Raw genomic sequence first — 21,576 nt, 5'->3', positions numbered from 1 at the left:
TATTTTTCATATTTAAAAATAAAAATGCTTATTAAATGTTAGGCAAATTTCTATTTTTCATATTTAAAAATGAAAATAAAATATAAGCGTTGGGTGAACATTATTAATGCAAAGGAAAAATATAATTAAGGTACCGAGAAGACAAATTTCTATGAGGCAAATTTCTATTTTTCATATTTAAAAATGAAAATGTTTTAAATATAAGCGTTGGGGGAACATTATTAATGCAAAGGAGGAATATATGAAAATGTTTTAAATATAAGCGTTGGGGGAACATTATTAATGCAAAGGAGGAATATAATTAAGGTACCGAGAAGGCATTTGTAAATGCTTATTAAATGTTTTCATTTTTAAAATATAAGCGTTGGGGGAACATTATTAATGCGAAGGAGGAATATAACTAAGGTACCGAGAAGGCATTTGTATTTGCAATGGAAATGGAGATGCGGGGAATCGAACCCCGTGCCTCTCGCATGCGAAGCGAGCGCTCTACCATATGAGCTACATCCCCACTTGTGGTGCAGATACAACCAAATATAGATACTTGACCTTTCCTGTTGGTGGCAAATTGGTTATCTTTCAGCAGCCTTGCCCATACAGACGCCCATAAATAATCTCTTGGGTTGAATAATAATTAAGCATTGCATGAGTTAATTAAAGTAATTACTCATCCTGGTTTAGAATGTTTCATGCAGGCCAACGTATTTTAACCCTACGCAAAATAAAAGAGGGTTTGCATCAGTTGAACTAGATATCCATAAAAATGCTCCAATAATTAAGATATCGCTACAATAAAAAAACTAATCCTACACCTCACACATGGGATACCAAATGTTTCAATGAACCCTTGTATTAGTGTATTATAGACCATTTTATCTTTTGTTGTTGGCTCAATTTTATATTTCTTGGAGTTGGAATTGTCAATTTGCATCATAAAATCTGGGCAATGTCTCAGTGATTTAACTCACCAAATTTTAATCTCCAAATGCAAACCTAAAAGGAGCCAAAAATGTCAAAAATGTTCAATTCCCATCCTATCTTAAGCAAATGGTTTTGAAGATTCTCAACGGTTACTATGATTAATGTATTGCGCAATAAATAAATAAATAAATATCTCAACATGATGACCAGTAAACTAACATTACCGATCAAAAGCTTGAAGGGGATCTTTAGGCTCTCAGTTGCAGTTTTGCTTTCATATGAACGACGCGTATAAACATAGTAATAATGTAAACGAATTTCTACTTCCCATGCCACTCAGATTCCTATTAAGGGTTGTATCAGGAGCAAGGCTCGCCTGTAATGTGACCAAGTTCAAGGCTTCGATGTGCTATCCAGTGACGATTGAATTGATTTATCAGCAGATTGTTTTTTGTTAACATTTCAGAGCGAGTTTGATTGAGTGATTCAGATGCAGCAAAGTTTTTACAATTCTGCCTAGTATTGGTAACTCGGTTGTTAAAGTAGCAGTGGACGATTATTACTGGCGGTTATCTGGGAATGTAACCTGGCTCATCACTTTCATTCAAAGAAAATCAAGACAGCTGGAATTACTCTGTTGCTGGTAATCCGATATGGGTAGGTTTTCACTCCAGCGAAATGTCTCTGGATCTTGGACAATTAATTTATATCCTAATTTAAAAAAAAACAAATTCTTAACCAACCAAAAATAATTTTAAAACCATACTCTAAACCCAACTACACCCTGTTGGATTTAGAGACGTCTAATTACAATAATTGAGTTGGACATGCGTGCATTATGATTATGATGTCAAATACTGTCAACAAGATTACATTTATATGCCAAATAATGTGATTAATTAAGTCATGGCATTAAACGTATTTAAAAATAAGGATTTGGATACAAATACATATAGAATAATGTTAATCAATTACAATTGTTAATGGACCGATTATAATTGATTAAAAATAATAGCAGTAATAAATTTGAGCTGAATAAGGAAATCAGAATCTATTCTGATTGATTGATTGATTGATTGATTGATTTCAATCAATCTGAAATTTCAGACAGACTTGTTTCAGCTAAATTTTAGGCTGCCCTAGGATTGGGGTTTTGCACTGCTATAAAAGGGCTGAGTCTCCAAGGCTTGCAATCACTCATAAAAGATTGTCTGCTCCATTGAAGACTGGAAGGATTGCAAGCTCTTGGAAGGATTCAAGAGCCAATAACTCAAGTCAAGACCAGGAGCCTTTGAGGATGGAAAGTAAGTTCCGCTGTGCATTAATTTCAATTTCTTACAAAGGAGTAGATCTTGGTTGGGGTTTAAGGTAATTAGGAAAACCCTCTCAAGTTAAATCCATCAATTGGTATCAGAGCCACCCTTATGTAAGAACTGTCATCTCCCGTCATGTTTTCTGAGTTAATCTTGATTTTTATCAAATCCTGATATAATCGTTAGGAATGAAGCCAAACTGATTTTTTTTTTCGGTTTTGTATAAGAGTCTAATGTTTTGAAAAGGATTTGGTATTTTATTTTCTGACTGACACGATGAGTCTATTTTATTCCAATTCTTGCTCCTTTTGACTGTAACTCCATGCAAAAATTCTGCCACGTCTTGGATTTCGCCACCACAGAGAACCTGCAGCTTCCCTTTATGAGGGCCATCTTTATCCGTTCACTGAACCATGATTGATCTGTTTACAAAGGCAGATCGGAGATCGGATTTCGATTTCAAGAATTTTTTTGAGCTTTACTTTTGTTCCGAAGCAGTTGTGGCCGATTGAACTGATTTAGACATTTTATTCCCCTTAGCAACAAATATTTACGTTGTTTCTGTCGATAAGTTAAACTTTTAGCTCTTATCTGGGTATATTTTTAAGAAAACAACTTGCAAAATGTTACAGGAAACTACAACGAGAACAGTAAATATTAATATCCAAGGGTGCCATATGATTTCTGAACAACCTTTTCCATCCTCCTGTCTGCGGATTTTTCTCAACTGTGGAATTAGCCTTGGCCAGGGTAATTTAATATTTATTTTATAGCGAATTATAGTTTGTGGAATTATTTTGGGTAGGGTAATGTAATATCTTTTTTTTATAGCGAGTTATCGTTTGAGATTCTGGTGGCTGCTGCAGCTATCGGCCGGTGGTGTGATGATGGAAAATTGAGATTTTTTGGTAAATCTATTAAGAGGTTTCCATGACAAGCAAGTCCAGGGCTGTTGAATTTGAAGTTGTTTAACTTGTTGAATTTGAAGTCGTTTAACTATTTTAGATTTTGAAGTTTTTGGTTAGAATATGGTGGAACAATTTTTATTTTTAATTATTTAAAAATTGTTTTTAATGTATAAATAAATGCAGTGCTCTAAAAATCTTTGAGACAGATGCAACATTTAGATTCAGTGCCCTAAGAAAATCTTTGAGACGCATGATTTGATAAGTATGCAAAGTTTACCAAAATAACTTGTAATGCCAACAAAATCTTGCCTAATTGCTGGCAAGTTTGACCCAAAAATATGCGCACAAAAATAAAAATAAAAAAAATTACACTAGAATGTTGACTTTACGTTGCAATGATTGAATCTCCATCAATGTGACTTGTATGTTGGAACAAACGATAAGAACTAAAGACATCAAATACACAAATGGGATCTGTTTTCAGACTAATTATTTAATTGATGGAGATTCCATAAATGTTTAAAAACTTTTGGCTATAAGGGCGAAAATATGGTAGAGTAATTGTAAGTAATTGTAAGTGATTGTAATTTAGGTTATAATAATTATAATTACTATAATTACTATATATACTATGCTATATTTAGGCTAATTATTAGGATTTAGGTATTATTTAAAATTGGTATTAACACCAATTAAAGGGTATAATACTGAATTCTAAATTGATCACAATTATGGCATAAAAATTTGTATTAACGTTAATTACTGATATAATACCAAATTCGGATTTTATCACAATAATGCTAATTATGGCATAAAATTTGTATTAACGTTAATTATTAATACTAAATTCGGATTTTATCACAATGATGCTAATCATGGCAACCATAAAATTATTTAGTATTCTCTAAATAAATTATTGAAGCATTTCTAAAAGGTAATCATTGTAGAAACTGTTAAAGTTTTACTAAAACCTAATAATTATTTTGATGAATATAGTTGACATATTAAATTTAAAAGAGTTATGAGATACTGTATTCTATATAGGACGAGTGGATTCTATAGGTACGTCCTAGATTAGGTTTTAGACATAATTTTGGAATCTAACTAAAGATGGTGTTTGGTATACATGTGTTGTTTTCGCATGAGTCAAGCATTGATGTTCGCAAACGAACCGCTCTCTGTAAGACGATTGCAAGGATGACTCATGACAAGTTGAAGTAACATGCTGGCAATGGACGTGGGTGTTAGCTTTCCCAAAGGAGGGTTGGCGCCTGCTAAGTTGTTTGGTGCATAAGGGTTGCCTGAAGGTAATGATTGCACCCAAAGGTGTTTCATTACTGAATGGTGTTTTGGCTAAAGTTTTAATTGAGCAAATAGTTTTACACATGCCTTTAGATAGATTTTAGAATTATGATTAAATCGTGACGCATCGTATCTAAATTATTTCCTTGTTCTTGAATTTTTTCAGATCCAAACATAATGTTAAGTCTAAGTCAGATTAAGCCCCTCATGGGGAACAATTTCAAACAGTGGGAGGAAAAGCTGAAATTAGTCTTAGGGATCATGCAATTGGACACAGCACTGAGATTTGATCGCCCCAAGCCTAATAAAGAGAGTGAGGTAACTCCTCAAGAGAAGGCTGATATTGCTAGATGGGAGCATTCAGATCGCATGTGCATAATGGTGATGAAGCAAACGATCCATGAGACTTTTCGAGGCATCATACCTGATACAGAGACAGGCGCTATTGAATACCTTAAGGCCCTTGAAGAAAAATTCACAAAGAGTAAAAAGACTGATGTGAGTACACTCTTTGTGAAGTTGGCAACAATAAAATACAAGGGAAAAGAAGGGGTTAGAGAGCATGTTATTGAGATGACAAGACTTCAACGTGCCTTGAAAGGGCATAATTATGACATCTCTGATGAGGTTCTCATTGAGTTCATTTTTCTGTCTCTCCCGTCTAACTTTAGTCAATTCAAGATGACTTATAATTGTCAAAAAGAGACGTGGACATTACCTGAGTTTGAGGCTCGGTTGGTGCAGGAGGAAGAGAGACAGAAAATGACTAAGGGAGAAAGTGCTCATGTAGTAACATCTAATCCTAAGGGTAAAGGCAAGAAGCGCAAGTTTACTGCCAAGGAAAAGGGACCTACCAAGGTAGCTGCAAACAATGCCGCGCAGAAAAGCAAGAAGGAAGATACTTCTGCGAAAGCAGGAGAAAGGAACTGTTTTTTCTGCAAAGCGCCAGGACATACAAAGAAATTCTGCACCAACTATCATGCATGGTTGGCAAAGAAAGGTATGTCTCTTGCTTTGGTTTGTTCTGAAGTTAATTTAAGTTCTGTATCTAGATATACTTGGTGGATAGATTCAGGTGCAACGACTAACATCAGTATGTCAATGCAGGGTTGCCTAAGCCATCGCAAGCCAAGTGAGGCAGAGCGCTACGTTTACGTAGGAAATGGCAATAAAGTAGAAGTGGAAAGCATAGGAAAATTTAGATTATTATGTAAGACAGGATTTTATTTAAGTTTTGATGCTTTAGTGGTTCCATCTTTCAGAAGGAACCTAATTTCTATATCTTATTTGGACAAAAATGGTTATGTATGTTCATTTGGTAATGGAAATTTCAGTTTGTGTCAAGATTCTAAGCTTCTTGCTTCTGGTATCCTGTCTTCTTATGATAATCTTTATTTTCTAGATATAGACACTTCACATTCAGAGGCACTGCATATAGATAATAGAAAACGTAAATTAACTTGCGAGAAATCTGCAACATTATGGCACAAGCGATTAGGACATATCTCTATGAAAAGGATAGAACGTCTTGTGTCTTATGAAATTCTCCAACCTTTAGATTTTACAAACTTAAGTGATTGTGTAAATTGTATAAAGGGAAAACAAACTAATAAACGTAAGTATGATGCAAAAAGGTGTAATGATGTCTTAGAATTGATTCATACGGATATATGTGGTCCTTTTCCAAAGACTACAAGAAATGGTGACCGTTACTTTATCACATTCATAGATGATTATTCAAGATATGGTCATATTTACTTAATAAAAGAAAAGGCGGAAGCATTAGACGTGTTCATAAAGTTCAAAACGGAAGTTGAGTTACAACTTAACAAACGTATAAAGTCCATTCGTTCTGATCGTGGTGGTGAATACTACGGTCGTTATGATGGATCAGGAGAACAACGTCAAGGTCCCTTTGCAAAATACTTAGAGGAATGCGGAATTGTGCCTCAGTATACGTTGCCAGGTTCGCTTGCAATGAATGGTGTTGCTGAGCGACGAAATCGCACCCTTAAAGACATGGTGAGAAGTATGATTGCTCGTACAACTCTACCTGAGAATTTGTGGGGAGAAGCCTTAAAGACTGCAGCATACATACTTAATAGAGTGCCTACTAAAGCAGCTAACAAGACCCCTTACGAGTTATGGGTTGGGCGCAAGCCTAGCTTGAATCATTTGAGAGTTTGGGGATGTCCATGTGAAGCTAGGCCTTATAAGCCAAGCAAAAAGAAACTGGACGAAAGAACCGTTAGTTGTTACTTTATAGGCTATTCTGAACGATCTAGGGGGTTCAAATTCTATAATCCAACAGAACATATAGTTTTCGAGTCAGGAAGTGCAAATTTTTTTGAGGATAATGAGTTTGTGGGGGGAGATATGAGAAAAGATAGTATTTTTGAAGAAGAAGAGACGAATGCGAATGAGACTATGGACCAAAGTCCTAGTTTTGTTCAAATTCCGATTGCGTTTAGAAATACATCTTTTGACAATGTGCAAACTTCATCATCCCAAACAACTCAGTTAGAAACTCAACATGGAATAGAGAACACAAATGGACCTGAACCCAACCCAAACCCTCACATTGACATGACAAATGTTGATGGCCTAGGGCCTGTGGGAGAGTCAGAAGTTGGTACTGATGTTCTTCCTCTTGTTGAAGATCAAGTTGTAAATGAACCTCAAGAAAATCTAGAGCCTGTGCCAATTAGGAGATCTACTAGAGAGAAAAGATCTACACAATCAAAGGATTATGCATATCTTCAAGAACATGAGTTTGACATTGGCATGTTTGAAAATGATCTTGTTAATATCAAACAAGCTGTGGAAAGCTCTAACTCTCAAATGTGGATTAATGCCATGAATGAAGAGATGAAATCTATGTATGACAATGACGTTTGGGATATCGTTCCGTTGCCTAAAGACAAGAAACCCGTTGGTTGCAAATGGATATTTAAGACTAAGCGGGATTCTAAAGGCAATGTTGAAAAATACAAGGCACGTCTTGTTGCGAAAGGTTTCACACAGAAAGAAGGCATTGATTATAAAGAGACTTTCTCTCCAGTTTCATCGAAAGACTCTTTAAGGATTATATTGGCGCTTGTAGCACATTATGATTTAGAACTTCATCAGATGGATGTAAAGACGGCGTTTCTCAATGGTGACATTGATGAAACGATCTATATGAAGCAGCCAGAAAACTTTGTATCAGGTGATGCAGGGTCTATGGTTTGCAGACTTAAGAAATCTATCTATGGGCTAAAACAAGCATCTCGGCAATGGTATTATAAGTTTCACCAAGTTATTAGCTCATTTGGTTTTGAGTCTAACATAGTAGATGAATGTATATACCTTAAGTTCTGTGGGAGTAAATTTATTTTCTTGGTTTTATATGTAGATGACATATTGCTTGCCAGTAACGATAAGAACATGTTGCATCAAACTAAGAATTTTTTATTTAAGAACTTTGAAATGAAAGATCTTGGTGATGCATCATTTGTTCTAGGGATTGAAATACTTAGAGATAGATCTCAAGGTATTCTGAGGTTATCCCAGAGGAACTATATCGATAAGATTCTAACAAGATTTGGCATGCAAAACAGCAAACCAGGAGATACCCCTATATCAAAAGGAGATAAGTTTAGTCTGAAACAATGTCCCCAAACTGACTTAGATAAAAACCTCATGAAAGATATTCCCTATGCCTCAGCCGTGGGTAGCATCATGTATGCACAAGTATGCACGCGTCCGGATATTGCGTTCATTACTGGAATTCTAGGGAGATATTTGAGTAACCCAGGTATGGAACACTGGAAGGCAGCCAAGCGAGTGTTGAGATACCTAAAGAGAACAAGGGACTATATGCTCACGTATCGGAGATTGGAACAGATCGAGGTCATTGGATACACCGATTCTGATTTTGGAGGATGTGTCGACAGCATGAAATCAACATCAGGATACATCTTCATGATGGCAGGTGGTGCTGTGTCATGGAAGAGCGCTAAACAGTCATTGGTAGCCTCCTCCACTATGGCAGCTGAATTTGTTGCATGTTTTGAAGCATCTAATCATGGCGTATGGCTGAAGAACTTCGTCACAAGTCTGAAAATTGTGGATTCTATTCAGAAACCACTCAAATTATTATGTGACAACAATTCAGCAGTGTTATACGCATCCAACAACCGAAGTTCGTCAAAGTCGAAGTACATTGACATTAAGTTTTTGGTTGTAAAAGAGAGAGTGCAAAATAATGAATTATGTATAAAACACATAGGTACAGACTCCATGATTGCGGATCCTCTTACTAAAGGATTACCACCCAAGAAGTTTCACCAACATGTTGCTTGTATGGGTGTAATATCTGTTTAGGATAATTAGAAAAATGTGGGAGTCTGAATATGTTTTAAGTTCTGTTTTTTTGATGTTCTATGTAATGCAATTGTAAACAATTTTGACGATATATACAAGTTGCATTCAGTTTCAGTTTCATTATTTCTTTCTTTAAAGTTTAAGTTTTTGGCCTCATACAGTAAAGTAAAGGTGACTCAATTAGAAATAGGCACGTCTAATCACACTTGCGTGTAATTTCTAAACTATATGTCCAAATCAGATTCATGTCATTCAGTTATGTTGGCAGCGTGATTTATGTCAGTTTAGTTGCGAATAAATGTGACAAATGCCGCTTAAGTCCTTTGTTAGCATAATTGATGGACAGAATTGTTTAAGAAATACGATAAGTAAAGACAGAAAAGTTGCATGCAATAAAGTTAAGGATATATAATCAAAAGGTTGCACTTGTCCATGTGGGAGATTGTTGGATTTAGAGACGTCTAATTACAATAATTGAGTTGGACATGCGTGCATTATGATTATGATGTCAAATACTGTCAGCAAGATTACATTTATATGCCAAATAATGTGATTAATTAAGTCATGGCATTAAACGTATTTAAAAATAAGGATTTGGATACAAATACATATAGAATAATGTTAATCAATTACAATTGTTAATGGACCGATTATAATTGATTAAAAATAATAGCAGTAATAAATTTGAGCTGAATAAGGAAATCAGAATCTATTCTGATTGATTGATTGATTGATTTCAATCAATCTGAAATTTCAGACAGACTTGTTTCAGCTAAATTTTAGGCTGCCCTAGGATTGGGGTTTTGCACTGCTATAAAAGGGCTGAGTCTCCAAGGCTTGCAATCACTCATAAAAGATTGTCTGCTCCATTGAAGACTGGAAGGATTGCAAGCTCTTGGAAGGATTCAAGAGCCAATAACTCAAGTCAAGACCAGGAGCCTTTGAGGATGGAAAGTAAGTTCCGCTGTGCATTAATTTCAATTTCTTACAAAGGAGTAGATCTTGGTTGGGGTTTAAGGTAATTAGGAAAACCCTCTCAAGTTAAATCCATCACACCCTTATCTACACTATCTTTTACACTCAAATTTAAAAACAAATTTACTACTGTTATATTATTCAGTTTGGATACATATCTGCAATCCCAGTAAAGTCAAAGTGTACAAGCTATTGTAAAAGGTAATTTTGAGGACATGTGACCATGCTTAAGAAAACATTTCTAGGAGGGATTGGCCAATTGGGTTAATATTCTAGAGTGAATATTTTCTGCTAGCTGATAGGGGAAAACATGACATCCTTAGCTGATAGCGAAAACATGACATTCTTTGATGTATTCATTCCCATTTGCTAAGTCCGCATACTTCCTTTCCCAGTAACAAATTTGTAAATTATCTCCTTAAGTTTTCTTGGCTTGCATCTTAGAATCTACAATCTCACAATGATCGTTACTGTTTTTGAAAGACAATGTTATCTACCTTGCTACTCTTGATGTCCATCCCTTTGAGGAGTACTTGGCATTGGAGAACCAGACCCTACTCACTCATGAGGGAACGGTTTTCGGTTCTTTGGCTTCCGGTTGTATTTATTTTCAACATAAATGTACAAGTCAATCTTCATTCAACCCAAGTGGTTCTTGACATTTTTTCTCTTGAATACCATATTCATTTAAATACTTGTAACTATATCAAAGCTATTGTGAACAAGAAATCTATAATATTTTGACTGAACCATATGTTTTTGTGAAATGTATCCATTGTTTGTTGAAGTTTCAAGTATTTGGAGATGGGGTGTTAGAGGCTGTAGTTGAATATTCTGCAGCCATTGTGGTCATAAGATGAGAGCCATTGCAATTGTTCACGGTCCATCATTAAAGATTGTGTAGACTAAAATAAACAAATAAGTGAATTCAAGATGTGTTGTTGCTCCTAAGGGTTCTAAGATTGGTGGGCCCATTGTTATTTGATATTGGAAGCTTATAAGAGAATTGCACCGACTCTCAATTCGCAATGGACTAGTTACAAAAGGGAATTTGATTGGTTGGTCATTCAATTTGGGATGAATTGTAAATGACTAAAGAAGAATTGTAAGACTCTTGCATAGAGTAGTATTGGGTGCCTCCATCACCTTGGCATTGGTGGATATTTTAGATGGTTAAGCCATCTTGGCTCATTGAAAAGGCACATCTCACACAGCTACTTTATTTCTTTGGAAAATCACATCTTGGATAGATGGATGACTTGGTCCACTGACAAGGTGAATTTAAGATAGTCTCCTTGGCTGGTTGGCAAGGCATGTCTTGGGAAAATGATTGCCTTGGATTGTTAGCAAGGTACACCTTGGATAAATGATTGCATTGGCCCATGGAAAGGCATTTGGTATGTGTTATATTATTTATATCATTGGCTTCATCCACTATACACTAATATGGGAGCAAGGAGGTTAGGGGTAGAGCCCTCAAGAAAAAAATCGTTTTTTTTTTGTTCTTTTTATTTTTGCCATTTTTTGGTTAATGGTTTTTTGTCCCATGGTAATGTGATTCTAGTGAATGAATCTAATCCAGGTCAATATTAGGGTTTTAGATTTTGTGAGATCCTATATATTGTATTGTAAATGATGAAAGTTAGAGGTGCAATCTAGACATTTTGTTCATTTTCCCAATTAAAGATTTCCATGGTAAAATTTTTGTATATTATGTGTTGATTTCCATTGTTTACTTTTTCGTTTATTAAGAAATTGGTTATATTTCTTTACAATAAAAGGTTTAAAACTTGCACAAGGTACTCTTTGGAAAACTAGACATCTTGACTTGTTGACAAGATGGATTACCAATGAGCTTGGATGCACTAGGGCACATCTTAAACAAAGACAACTTAAACATACCAATGGAGTTGGATGGGCTTGGATAGAGGAAAAGAAGATTGTTATATGCAGCCTCATCCGCAACATATGAACTTGATATGGTGGACAAGTTGGTTAAGGAGGCTTGGTGACTTGGTTGACTAGACTTATATAGATTGGTGAAGTTACGTGGTCTACATTTGGGGTTTGTAGCAAACAATTGAGGTGCTTTTGGGCAAAAGTTATTGTTGACCACAATCGTGCAGTGCACTCATTAGACATACTCCGTTGGGCACACATTCATTAGATGCATAATATTTGGATGCCTTGAGCACAATTGTTATTTTTGGTATTTTGACACACACACATATTAACATTTATCACTTTTTTCTTAAATTTTCTATTTTACATTTTATTTTTTCTTGTTTTTCCAAGGAAAATCCCATGAGGAAACTCAAGGGATGTTTCTCCACATTCGCGGATGGGATCCTCAATAAATCCATTGGCGTAAAATTAGAGAAATTTTGAGGTAAAAAACGGGCCTCAAAACAAAAATATATAACCAAAATAAACTTTATAAGAACCGATAGTATTCAAGTTAATGATGTCAACCATGGGTGACGGTTCACTATTTTTGGAATGAAAAAGTGAAATGACTAAAAAATAAAAACTACTTTTTCAACTCGTATTTTCAACTTATCTCCTTACAATTTTACTCAAATTTCGAGCGGGATCACTCGTTGGATGAAAAATTGAATCCCTCATCCAATGAGTACCCATGTTGCATACTTTTGATGGACCTTGCTACATGAAAAATGAGAAATACATGAAAAACATGATTGCAAACACATTTTTTCATGTATTTCTCATTTTTCGTGTCGCAAAGTCAATCAAAAGTATGTTACATGGATATTGATCAAGTGCTCAAAAATTTTCTCAAAATTCAAAGTTGTCAGATCGGTTGGGAACCTGAACGACCACATAGTGTTTGTCATCCTGAATCTCGCACAACTCGTTTTGCACGAAGCAAACTTCATATGCTCCTAGAAACATGTTCTGTTGGTTCCCCTAAATAGGTGAATTTAAAAAAACATGTAGACAACCCAGTCAGCAGTCCGTACTGTTGACGTGGTGCTGATTGCGCATGCCTATGTGGTAGGGTGACAGTGCATGTGACTGATTGATCTCTGGTGAATGGTGTGTTGCCAAGTGGCACGATGTTATTGGAGTTTATTTGGATGAGTTTGATTGGTTGGTTGGTGGCCAACCACAGGCTGCCACGTGGGCTAGCCAGGGGCCATCATCTGGCAACCTGAGGGCCACCAAAAATTGGGTTAAGGTCTGAGCAGCAGCGGGCGAGGGTCGAACCCGCGACCTCCAAGTCCAAAGTCTAAGCCATTGCCAATACACCATACGAGTAGTGCTTATAAACTATGGTCATTGGCATATATTTAAAGTTTAATTGTCACACCATCCGGGAAAAGGGCCAACCCACGGGGGCCGGCCCTTGGGTGCATGCCATTCAACATGACCACAATGGAGCGAGAAGGAGACAACCCACATGGGGGCTAGCCCTTGGGAGCGAACCACCCAACATGACCACCATTAGAGCGGAGTGGGGTCCTGTTCAATGGGACTAGGTCGTTGGACTTAGCCCCGAGCATGTGGCCCCCCACATGTCCAAAAGTTTCGGGATTAAGACCTTATAGGACATTTAATCCGTCCGACCATTCCACCAGGATTAGGTGAAATCAACCCTCGATTAGCGAAATTAGAGGAGAATTTGTAGGATGGTGCCATATTTTGGGGAAATTGTGGCGCGATTAGCAAAAAGACTTGAGGAAGCCATTACTTCTTCAAATTTTGATCAAATCAGGAGCATAAAGAAGCTAGACATGTATTTTTTGGCATTCTGGAGCCATTGGAATAGGTTTCAGAACTATTTGAGAATTTTAAACTGGTGTATTCACACTTTTGAGCATAATAGAGAGGGTCAAGCCATTGGAAGTTGGACCAAGGAAACGAAGCCCAGGTGAGGTGAACTCCTTCATCATGTGTTGTTGTGATACTATTTTGATGATGTTCATGCCTTTTATATGATGTTGTTCAATCATTTGTCTATGTTAATTTGTACATGAATTTTACATAAGAAAAAACCCTCAAAAACTCATGTGACAACTTGCAATTAACCTCATGAATCCATAAGCAATTTTACATATTGTGAAGAGGAATTTAGCACAACAAAACTAATTTTCCCATTCAAATCAAGTTTGGTATCAGAGCTCTTGGTTTTATTTGTGCAAGGAGGATTTAACTCTTGGCAAGTGAATGTGATGCTTACAAGGTTGAAGCTCAAGAGAGTAGAAGGAAATTTGGTCGAAGGTCCAGAAGTTGGGTCAAGGAGAAGGAGTGCAAGATTTCCACAATCTCCACCACTAGTTCTACCTCAAATTACAGTTGAAGCTTTAGTGAGCATGTCACATGAAGGAGAGCCTACAACTATGATAGAGGATGAGAAAGTTTTTAGGAAGGCTTTCTTTGACATGACATAGATGGTGAAACTCCTCTATGAAGAGAGGAATACAAGACTGTAGGGTGAAAGCTCCAAGCCTCCAAAAGGAGAAGGTTCTTCAGGAAGAGGAGGTAATGGAAATGGAGGTAAACCTCCACCCTCTCCACCATCATCTTCATCTTCATCTTCACAGGCATCTTCACCCTCTTCCACTAATACAACCCTTACTCATCCTCATCAACACACCACAAAACGAATTGGTAAAACACCCCTGTTAAAACTTGATGTTAAATTTGAACTACCCATCTATAATGGTGACGTGAATGCATAGAAGCTTGACAATTGGGTTTGTCAGTTGAAGGTCTATTGTAGAATTCAAAACCTTCAAGATGATGACATAAACATTTAGCTAGCTTCCTTGAGACTGGAGGGTGCAACACTAGTATGGTGGGAAGCCAAGACACAAGAAGAGATAAAAAAACACGGTAAGATCTCAATTTCTTAGTTTGATTTCATTGATGCAATTAAAAGATAGTTTTACCCTCTAGAATAAATGAAAAAAGCCATCATGAATTGGCAGAACTTTAGACATCTTAAAGGTCAAAAATGTGCAAGATTACACCTAAGAATTTAGAAAAAGGTCTCTAATGTTAGGTGTAGATTTGCAATCACAAGACACATTGTTGAAGTATATAGGGGGTTTACATAGTTACCTTAGACATATTATCTTTATGTTTAGTCCCAATAATCTAGATGAGGTGTGTGTGCAAGCCACTCATCTTGAGGAAAGAGGGAAAAATAATCCAGAAGAGGGTAGTAAAAATCCATTTAAGGGTAAAGGAAAAGAAAAGGGTTTCAAAGGGAAACGAAATAAAAATGCATGCATTAAGAAGGAAGGAGCAAAACTAACATGCAACCATTATTCCAAAGAGGGTGACAATGAATCTCATTGTTGGAAGCTTCATCCTAAGATGAAACCAAAGAAATTCAACAACAAGGGAAAGAAAAAATACAACTGCAACCACTCAATGGGATTTAGGATACGATTTGGGTGATGAAACTTACATCACAGCCATGGGGATAAAAGGTAAGGACTCCATTGCTAGCACTAGTATTTCAAATTTACACAATGAAACTCCAAATTAAAAGAAGAGGATAGAACTTTTTCACATAAGGGTAATTTCAAAATGTAGCAAAATTGATACTCTTGTTGATAGTGGCTCTCAAGCCAATCTCATCTCTGAAAACATTGTCAAAAGCTTAAACTTGGAAACCATTCCTGATCTGTTTTTGTATGATTAGATTTTTTGTGCTAATAACAATTACAAATTTCTAAATATGTTCTTTTTTATTGCTTCTTTTACTGGGTTTTCCTTAGCTGTTTGTGCATACAATCAGGTAAATTTCCTTAAGTTTAAAACAACATTCATGAGAAAAATAACTTCAAACAAAAATATTGAACAACTGACATTCAAAGTACAACAAACCATCAAAGAGACACTTTAACATAGTGTTTTGATGAAGGAGTTCACCCCTCTTGGGCTACATCTCCTTGGTCCAGCTTCCATGGCTCAGGCCTCTATATTAGCTCAATGTGGTAAAATAATATTTTAAAAAGCTTTATGGCTCTTGATACCTGCACCAATGTGTTCAAAATTTCCAAATTTGCCCAAAACACCTCGTCCTGAGCTCAATTTGGTCGAAAACTGCCTTCTCTATGACTCAGTCAGTGTTTTCCTAGAAAAGTTCCACTAAGTCTAGAATGACTCCAGTTAGCGTGCTAAATTTGGAGGCAAGCTCGGATTTGGGGTCATCGCCAAACCTCTGTCGTTTTAAACTGCAATTAATTAGTGTTAAATTACGCTTATTAACGTTAAACCTAGATTAGTGTTAACCAAAGCCGTAACATCCAATGACTTTGGTGGACTGTTCACATGCGATGGTTAGCATCACATTAACCGCCAGGTTAATGGTCCGTTGGAAGTGCTGACCATTAGTGGTTGCAATAATCGTGTTCACATGCAATGTATTAAACTGTCACGCAGTTGTTATGCCGGAGCCGCCAGGTTTCATAACCGTAACCACTTGCAGTTTATATATATTTGTTCACATGGGGGAGGGTTGGCCTGTGGGCTGGCCCTCCCCTAACCACCATCCTCCAAACTGCTTGACTTTAAATAAATGCAGAGATCTTTCATGGTAAGAACCACGGTGGTAGCGGAGACGGTTAAGGTATGACGAAGGTAGGCCGGAGGTCACGAGTTAGACCCAACCTCCAACCATAATTTTGTTCCACTGTATAGACCTCCAACCCGACCTTTGGGAGGTGCCATGTGGCAACCTCCAGGCTTGCCAAGCAGCATTCTTCCATTGGTCCAAAATAAACCAATAGAAACACACCAACTCATCACCTGTAAAACCCAATCAAATGATGACACTTGTCCATAGCTAATTTGTCGTTGACCAAATTTGACCATGCCAAATCACTTTCCACGTCAGCAGTATGGACTGTTGATTGTGCTGTGACTTGACATCTTTTTTTTGCAAATTTCCCCTGTTTAGCAAAGCGATCAGAACACAATAAATTTCTCATACGAACTCGGTTTTCGACGAAACAAGTTGCGTTAGGATCGTTTTTCCGAGACGGACGTGGTCATTCAGGTTTCAAGCCATTTTGAGAACTTTGATTTTTGAGATAAATACTAAGCACCTGATCAATTCCACATCATAAGCCATATCCATTAAGATGGGTGTATGACAATGCACAATTGCAAGTAACTAGAAAGTGTAGACTGAAATTCACCATTACTAAAAATTTCATAGATGAAGTGGAACTTGATGTTGTTCCATTAGACATATGTGGTATAGTTTTGGGAAGCTCGTACCTCAATGACAAAAAGGTTATCTTCCATAGACATGAAAACAAATACCATTTGTTCAAAGATGGAGTAGAATACATTATAAGATCCCATAGCAAGAAACTAAATATTTCACTTGTAAACGCAGGACAAATAAAAAGACTAATGAATTCTAGCAAGAATTTTGTGCTTCTAATGATCAAACCCAAAATTGATATTGATAATGAAGCTTTCCAAGGTTGTGACTCAAGATTGAAATCTGAATTGGTTGATGTTGTTAACCAATATGATGAGATGTTTCAGGAACCAAAAGGATTTCCTCCCAAGAGAGGAATCCAACATGAGATAAATTTGCAACAAGATAGTCATCTTCCTAACATTGGCATGTACAAGATGTCAATGATGGAAAGTGTAGAAATTGAAAAGTAAATTCAAGAGTTGTTGGATAAGGGGATCATCAGTCCAAGTTCTTCTCCATGTGGGTCACCTATTGTTTTGGTTCCAAACAAGGATGGAACATGTCGCATGTGTGTGGACTTCCATGTATTGAACAAGATTACGATAAAGAACCATTACCCACTACCTAGAATAGATGATTTACTTGATCATTTGAAAGATGTAAATTATTTTACTAAGTTGGACTGAAGGAGTGGCTACCATCAAATTAGAATCGTTGAAGGAGACATTTGGAAGACAATATTCAAGACAAAACAAGGTTTCTTTGAATGGCTAGTTATGCCTTTTGGTTTATGTAATGCTTTTGCTACCTTCATGTGTGTGATGAATTATGTGTTGAGGAAATTGCTTCATGAGCTTTTTATATTATACTTATATGACATATTAATTTTCAATAAATCTCGTGATGAACATGTCACACATGTGAGAAAATTACTTGAAGTATTTAAAGAAAGAAAAGATGTATTTAAATATGTCAAAGTGTGAGTTTCGAAAAACTTCGTTAGTTTACTTAGGTCATATTGTTGGAGGAGGTGAGTTGAAAATGGATCCCTCCAAGGTTTATGTCATTTTGAATTGGCCAAGGCCCAAGACAATTACTGAGGTAAGAAGTTTTTTGGGAGCGGCCCAATATTGGAGTAAATTCATTGCTAACTTTTCTTCTATAGTAGCTCCTTTGCATGTATTGACTAGTGTGAAAAAGGTTTTTCAGTGGGGAGGCAAACAACAAAAGGGCTTTGATGCATTAAAGGAAAAGATCAGTTCAACCCCAGTACTTTCACTTCCATACTTGAGATAGTCATTTGAGATCCAGAATGATGCTAGTGACTACACCATGGGTGCAGTCCTCATGCAATGTGGTAAGCCTATCTATTTTAGTTCAAAAACTTTCAATGGTGCAATGATCAATTATCCTACATATGACAAGGAATTGTATGCATTGGTGAAAAGTGTGAAAAAGTGGAAACAATATTTGATGGTTAAGGAAACTATAATTCACACTGCTCATCAACCATTGAATACTTGCAATCTCAATCTAAGTTGCAACAATCAAGGCACTTCTGATGGATGGGTTTTCTTCAAAAATTCCACTTGGTAATAAGGTATAAGAAAGGTATCTACAATAAAGTTGTTGATATGCTTTCTAGGCCTATTATTAGTGCAACTACTTTACTCAAGCATAACTTTGTTTTGCATGAAATTTATATTGAGCAGTCTGCATTAGACAATGAATTTCAAGATGTTTATGCAAGCTTGAGTCAAGGTAACCAAATAGAGGAATTGGATTATCATTTGCATGATAACATGTTGTTCCATCTTGGTAAGATTTGTATTCCACAGGGAGAAAGAGTCAACATCATAAGAGAGGCACATACTTCTCTTATTGCTGGTCATTTCAGTGTAAGTAAGACGGTGACACATCTACAAAAGGTATTAGTATTGGCCTCGTATGCTTGAAATTGCGTCACGTTTTATTAAAGGATGTCCATTATGTGCCGTCAGTAAGCCTAGCAATAGGAAGTTAGGATTGTACAAACCACTTTTGGTACCTTCACCACCATGGGAGAGTCTTTCAATGGATTTTGTAGGAGGTCTTCCATTTTCAAAAAGAGGTCGTGATTATTTTTATGTAGTTGTGGATAGGTTCAACAAAATATGTATTTTGATGCCATGTAAAAAACAAATTACAGCTAAACAAATTACTCAATTATTCTCTCAGAATGTATGGGTTCATTTTAGATTTCCCACATCCATTGTTAGTGATTGAGATTCTCGCTTTGTTGGGAAATTTTGGTCAAGCTTGTGGTGATTCATGGACACCAAATTTAAAAAGGGTGCAACATTTCATCCACAAACAGATGGTCAAATAGAGGTGGTGAACAAGACTATGATACATCTTTTTCGTGGGTATTGTGGCAAGCATCCTAAGTTGTGGGATGAACATTTGCACTACATTTATAATGCTTACAACGGGGCCAAGCACTCTTCAACTCAACTATCGCCATTTGAAGCATGTTTGGGATACTTTCCTAAGTCTCCTTTGGATTTCATTTTTGGAAAGGATGTTGCTATTGATGGTCATAGTGACATAGACAAAGCAAGAAGGTTCATTGAACAAACCCAGTTGGTACACTAAAGAGTTCAAGAACACCTGGAAAAGAGCCAAGGAAAGAAGAAAGCAAGGCACAACAAGCATCGTGTAGATTAAAAGTTCCAAGTTGGTGATGAAGTTTGGCTTCACATTAGAAAAGAGAGGCTCCAAGGAGAAGGTAAAAAATTGAAACCAATTAGCTATGGTCCATTCATAATTCTGGAAAAAATTGGTGACAATTCGTTTAGGTTGGATTTGCCTTTATATATGTAAATTTATGTTATTCTTAGTGAGGAAAATTAAGGTTTAATGAGCCTCCCTTGATTGAAGATCAAGGAGAGAATGTTAAAAATTTTTCCATTGAAGATTTCTCTCTTGAATCCCTTGATGAACTACAACAATACACCATTCTTGACAAAAGAAAAAGGTCTTCAAAATGAGGCAATGTGGATTTCCTTCGCGTGGGGCTCAAAGGAACAAATCCTTCCAAAGCCAAATGGATCGATATTGGAAAGGTCAGGGAACTATACCCTCAACTGCTAAACAACTAAAAGTGATCTTTTGGGGTATAAAAGCTTCCACGGGGAGGAATGATTAGGTGCTCAAAAATTTTCTCAAAATTCAAAGTTGTCGGATCAACGTGAAACCTGAACGAACATGTAGTGCTCATCATTGTGATTCTGGTACAACTCATTTCACATGAAACAAACTATGTATTCTCTCAAAAACATGTTCTGTTCATTTTCCTAAACATGCGAATTTAAAAAAAGAAAATGTAGACAACCCAGTGAGAAGTCTGTACTGCTAATGTGGCATTGATTCAACATCTTATGTGGCAGGGTGACTGTGCATGTGACTGATTGACCTCCTTTGAATGGTGTGTTGCCAAGTGGCATTATGTTATTGGAGTTTATTTGGACGAGTTTGATTGGTTGGTTGGTAGCCAACCACAGGTTACCACGTGGCAGCCCTAGGGCCACCAAAAATCAGGTTAGGGTCCGAGTAGTAGAAGACAGGGGTCAAACCCATGACTTCCAAGTCCAAAGTCTAAGACATTTCCAATACGCCATGCAAGTAGTGCTTATAAAATATGGTCATTGCCATATATTCAAATTTTAAGTGTTGCGCCATCCAGGAAAAGGTCCAGCCCTTAGGCGCGTGTCATTCAACATGACCATGGTGGAGAAGGAAGGGGACAACCCACATGGGGGCCAGCCCTTGGGCACGAGCCACCCAACATGACCACCATCGGAGTGGAGTGGGGGCTCGAGTGACGGGGTCGAGCTGTTGGACTTAGCCCCAAGCACGTGGCCCCCCACCTGTCCAAAATTTTTGGGATTAAGGCCTTATAGGAAATTTAATCCATATGATAATGTTTCCTGAGATTAGGTGAAATTGGCAGTTGGTTAGCGGAATTGGAAGCGAATTTGTAGGACGGTGCCAGATTTTTGGGAAATTACAGTGTGATTAGCAAAAAGACTTTGGGAAGCCATAACTTCTTCAATTTTTGACCAAATCAGGAGCAGAAAGAGTCTAGACATACATTTTTGGGCATTCTGGAGCCATTGGAATAGGTTTCAGAACTATCTAAGCATTTTGAACTGATGTATTCACACTTTTGAGCATAATAGAGAGGGCCAAGCCATTGGAAGCTGGACCAAGGAGACATAGCCTAGGTGGGGTGAACTCCTTCATCATGTGTTGTTGTGATACTATTTTTGTGATGTTCATGTTTGTTATATGATTTTTTTCATTCATTTGTTTATATTAATTTTTACATGAAATTTGCATAGAAAACACTCAAAAACTCATGTTAAAACTTGCAATTAACCTCATGAATCCATAAGCACTTTTACATATTCTAAAGAACAATTTAGCACAACAAAACTAATTTTCCCATTCAGATCAGGTATTACTTGGATGATGAATTAAATTCCACATCAAACAAGTGCTCCTGCTCGAAATTTGAGTACAATTGTAGGGAGATAAGTTGAAAATACAAGTTGAAAAAGAA

The 21,576-nt window shown here is 36.7% G+C and overlaps 1 non-coding gene across 1 annotated transcript; it reads right to left on the bottom strand.

Moving 5' to 3' along the window:
- Nucleotides 1-438: 438 nt before the first annotated feature.
- On the bottom strand, nt 439-511 carry TRNAA-CGC (transfer RNA alanine (anticodon CGC)). The gene has a single exon. It is a non-coding gene; the product is annotated as a tRNA-Ala (tRNA).
- Nucleotides 512-21,576: the final 21,065 nt, after the last annotated feature.

This window comes from Pinus tabuliformis, chromosome 5_1, assembly GCF_031772625.1.
Source record: "Pinus tabuliformis cultivar Carrire ecotype Pingquan chromosome 5_1, CPIR1, whole genome shotgun sequence".
NCBI lineage: Eukaryota > Viridiplantae > Streptophyta > Pinopsida > Pinales > Pinaceae > Pinus > Pinus tabuliformis.
The sequence above is the reverse complement of the archived record's forward strand: the minus strand, read 5'-3'. Positions and strand labels throughout refer to the sequence as shown.